Here is a 5283-nt window from a genome sequence, read left to right as displayed (position 1 = left end):
TATGTAAGAAAATGAAGTATGACCGAAAACCATTAAAACCAGAGTTACAACTTTCCCAAACACAAACTAGACCTTTTCAGGAAATATTTATCGATTCATTTACAATAGACGGTAAAGCTTATCTTACGATTATAGACGCATTTAGTAAACTAGGTCAGGCCATAGAAATCCATAACCGATCTACAAACGAAGTTATCCGAGCTTTGATTAAATATTTTTCTTTATATGGTATTCCCAATAGAATTAGTTCAGATCCCGGCACTGAGTTTAATAATGTATTAATGAAAGAAATGCTTTCGTATTACAAAATCGATCTTCATATTGGCACTCCGCACAATCCAAATTCCATGGGTTTAATAGAAAGATTCCACTCTACAATAATAGAAATTTACAGGATAGCTAAATATGAACGTAAGATAACTGATGCTGCATCTGTCATGACATACGCGATTATGTCATATAATCATTCAATACATTCTACCACCGGTTTAACTCCCTTTGAAGTCGTTTTTGGACATACAGAGGCTAATAATGCTTTTTCTGTAGATTTTAACAAACAATTAACCCAACAATTTGTAAAAGATCACCACAAACGTACTAAATTTTTATACAAATACCTTACAGACAAAATTATTCATAAGAAGCAGGTTATTAAGGATAAGCATGGCGGTGAAAATGATTTTAACATAGACATAGGAGATTCGGTTTACATTAAAGGAGTTAACACGAGACGTGCTAAAGATAAGCCTAGGTATCAGAAAGCGATAGTCACGGGACCGACCCATAGAAATATTGTGCCAGTAACGACGCATCATCGTGAGACTAAAGTTCCCATTAAAGACATTAAGCGTCCTCCACAGGTTACTAATTTTGGCGATCCACGTGATCCAAAACCAGGGCCTTCAACTGCACCAGATTAAACGGAACCCCGGAATACTACCTCTCCGTGAAGGCTATGCAGTCGTCAGCAATGACACATGGAGAGTTATTAAGGTCTTAGATTTAAAGTTAATATATGACGATTTAGAATTTAATATAAATAGTTATCTATCATTTAGAAATCAGGTTCATAGTTGTATTGATGTAAAAGCGTTAGGTTCTGATTTTATTACAACAGAATTACAAACAGATTATCATATGAATTATACTATTGAAAAATTTGAACAATTAATTCCGTCTTCTAGATCTAAACGTGGTTTATTAAATCCACTTGGTTCAGTTATAAAAATTATCACCGGTAACCTCGACAACGAAGATGCTATACAATTTGAAAACACTATTGAAAAATTAAAGACTAAACAAGACTCTATAATACATATTTTTTTATTTATTTATTTATTTATTTATTTATTTATTTATTACAAAGAACATGTTACATGCGTTTCAGTAAGATATATAGGTACATAACAATTATTACACATAAACATAAGGCATATAGGTACATAACAATTATAAGGTACAAACAAACATACTTCCCTCCGTGCTAGTCGCTGACGCCACTGTGTTACAGCAGGGAAGTTTATTATCATTTTAATTTATTTATTTACTTATTTTTTGCAAAATGTACACTACGGTTTATATAATATTATAAATGTTCTCGTTATACAAGTTCTGATGCACATATAAAACTAATGAGTATAAATAATAGTAAGGTAACTTTAAGTAATAGGTTCTAGATGGTACTAGCCACAAACAGTTTTTCTGTCTCGTTGTAGTCGAGGCGAAGCAAAAATTTGTCCAAAGATTTACTGCAAAGGTATCTACTCATGTCTTTTATTTTAATTTTATTGTTAATATAATTATACAAATAGGGAGCAATATAATATGCAAAATTTTTCGCAAAACGAGTTTTACAACCCGGCACACAGTAGATCTCTTCAATGCGGGTTTTTCTTTTTGTAACAACGGTAGAAGATGGAAGAGCTTTGTGCTGCTCCAGGACTATTACTTTGATAAACAATTGCCTCACAGTCAGAACGCGGCATTCGTTGTACAAGAGATTTGTTGGATATCTAAACGGCTTAAATTGTAGTACTTTTAAGATACATCTCTGTGTGCGTTCAAGCTTAAGAAGTGTTGTTTTATTTGCGCCACCCCAAGCCGAGATACCATAATTAAGGAGTGATTGGCATAAAGACTGGTAGACGATTTTGTTCGTGGTTTCATCTTTAAGTCGTCTTATTTTTTTAAAAATTGGGATAAGTTTACGTATTCTACTTTTTAAATCATCTATTTGCGGCTTCCAGCTTAAGTTTTTGTCTATTGTTATCCCTAAGTATTTTATAGTATCGACAGGACAAAGAGTATAGCAATCGCAGTTTCCTACATTTAAGCACGTATGCGCCTTTATGGTAAAATTATGGGGAGGTCTGGTATTATTTTTAAGAGAAAAATTTATATATTTAGTTTTTGTAAAATTTAAAGTTAAAAGATTATGATTTAGCCAATTTATTACCAATCGCATGCCTGATTCAGCTGCCAAACGAGCAGATTCCCATGTCTCCCCTTGAAAAACAATAACAGTATCATCAGCAAAACTTATTATCTTCGCGTCAGGTATATGTAGATTACATAGGTCATTTAGGTATATTAAAAAGAGCGTAGGGCCGAGTACCGATCCCTGAGGAACGCCAAAATTTATGGACCGCTTTTGGCTCTGTACATCACCAATTTTAACAAATTGAGTCCTATTTGATAAATAATCTCTAAACAATTCTAGCGGAGTACCACGGATTCCTATTGATTCAAGTTTTGCCAGGAGCAGGGGGACAGAGACAGTATCGAACGCTTTCGCCAGATCCAAAAAAACACCCAAACATTTTATCTTCCTGTCTAGGTTGTTAGCGATAAGAGACACAAGAGTATTGATAGCATCACTGGTCGATTTTTTTGCACGAAAGCCAAATTGGTTAAGTGAAAGTATGCAATTCTTTTCCAAGTAATTAACGAGACGCTTATTAATAAGCTTCTCCAGAACCTTTGATATGGTTGGCAAAAGTGAGATGGGGCGATAGTTGGTTATACTGTCTCTGTCTCCCGACTTGTAGATCGGCACAACTTGAGATTGCTTTAAACGATCAGGAAACACACCCGATGATAAGCATATATTGCATAATTGCGTGATCGGTTGGCCAAATATAGCAAGATTTTTCTTTAAGAAAATAGATGATATGCCATCATATCCTGAAGCATAAGTGTTTTTTAAAGCCAAAATTGTACTATTAACCTCCAATATATCTGTTTCCAATAAAACAAATGAATTGAGTGAAATGGCGCCTTGATTATTTTTAGATTTGAGCTGAATTTCTGATAAATTTAGTTGATTTAAAATATTTGAAGCTAGTTCATTACCTATATTAATAAAGAAATCATTTATAAATTCAATAGAATGGACTGGAGTGTCCTTAAGTTTTAATAAATTTAAAGCATTATCAGGGCTTTTTAATGAGTTACTGTTTATATGGCAAATGCGTTTAATAGTTTTCCATGACTTTTTAATATCTTTTCTGTTATTATTAAGCTCAATTTTATCATAATTGTTTTTAGAAGTGTGTAAAATATTACTACAATGATTCCTATAGCGTTTATATATGAGTTCAAGTTCCTTGTTATTTGGATCGTTTTTGTTTCGGCGGTGTAAAATATCTCTGAAACGTATACATCGCAGCAAACCTGGTGTAATCCAGGGTTGTAAAATAGATTTTCTATTAGTTTTTTTAAATAATCGGGAACTATCGCTTATAATTCTACCAACGGTATAAAGCAAGGAATTAATTAGACTATTTGGATCATTTGTAGATAGTAGATTGTGCCAATCTACCAATGAAAGTAGTTTGGAAGCTTTTGAGTAATTTATATTGGTTGTTAAACATGTTGTCTTAGCTATACTAGTTTTTGGTTTTTCTGAAAAAGTAAGAAATATAGCAGAATGATCCGTTATTGCAGATTCACATACAAAAGTAGCCACTTTTATATTAGATTTTACGAAACAGTGGTCAAGACAGCTTTTACCACGTGTAGGTAAAGAGTGACTTGGTAAGAATCCATGACATGCAAGAAAATCTAAATATTCGTCAGATCTTTGATCAGTGTTCTCATTACCGATGTCAATATTTAAGTCGCCAATTATGAAGATATTAGGAACAAGCCTTAAGTTACACAATATTAAGTCAAAAGAATGCAGGAATTTGTCTATTGTCGCAAAAGAGGGAGACCGATAAATACAAACAAAAGCATATTGTTTAGCAATAGTTATAATTAGACCATCAGCATCATCCAAATCTGATTCAACAACTTCGATATCAGTAATATTATTACGTACGTACGCAGTAACCCCGCTGTTTTGGTTTATATGTCTTGTAGTGTTGTAACTATGATAGTTCTCTAGGGGTGGAACAAAGTCATAATTCTTAAGCCAGCATTCAGTAAGTATTATTATATCGCACTCGAACGCACAACGTGACAGAAAAACCTTAAATTCCAATAAGTTTTTATTAATACTACGAATATTTTGAGTAACAATTTTAAAAGAGGAATTAAAAGAAAAGCTGTTATGATTAAGAAGTTCCGGATTAGCAATTAAACAAGAATTACCCACTCCAATCTCACTGTCAACTTGGTTCCCAAGCGTTTCCACATCATTTTTATCCATTTTCCAATTTAGGTATGTATGGTAAGTATTTTTGACAGTAGTTGCTGGGGATGGGTGAGTAATATTTAGTTTTTTTGAGTCTTCTTGATAATTTTGGGTACTCCATTGAAGTATTTTATACATAGTTCTTGTTATCATTCTTGTTATTATTCATAAGATGACGATCGTTACTGAGATGGTGGGTTCGTTATTAAATGTAGCTGAAATATCTAATAACAATTTCATTGCAATCCAGAATAAGCTAAATGTAATTGATTCGCTTTTAAATGACACAAATTTACATCAAAAGACTAATGAAATTATACATACATATTCTGCATTCTTACATAATTTTATGTCTCTTTATGTTAGGTTAAGTGAAATAGAAACTGCTGTAGCTTTTAGTAAAATTAAACTTTTACACCAATCCGTTGTAGATACTAAGGAATTATTACTTTTATTAAAAAACATTGAAACTAGCTCTAAGTTGCCATTTCCAGTAAATTTAGATAATGTTCTTAAAATTGAACAATTAATAGAAGTACAAACTTATGTAAAACAAAGTCAAATAAAATTCGTAATGACTATTCCATTAATTACTGACGACATTTATTCATATTTTAAAATAATACCTTTACCTATATTTAACGAAG

This window comes from Colias croceus, chromosome 1 (genome assembly GCF_905220415.1).
Source record: "Colias croceus chromosome 1, ilColCroc2.1".
Taxonomy (NCBI): domain Eukaryota; kingdom Metazoa; phylum Arthropoda; class Insecta; order Lepidoptera; family Pieridae; genus Colias; species Colias croceus.
This window is presented reverse-complemented; position numbering follows the sequence as displayed.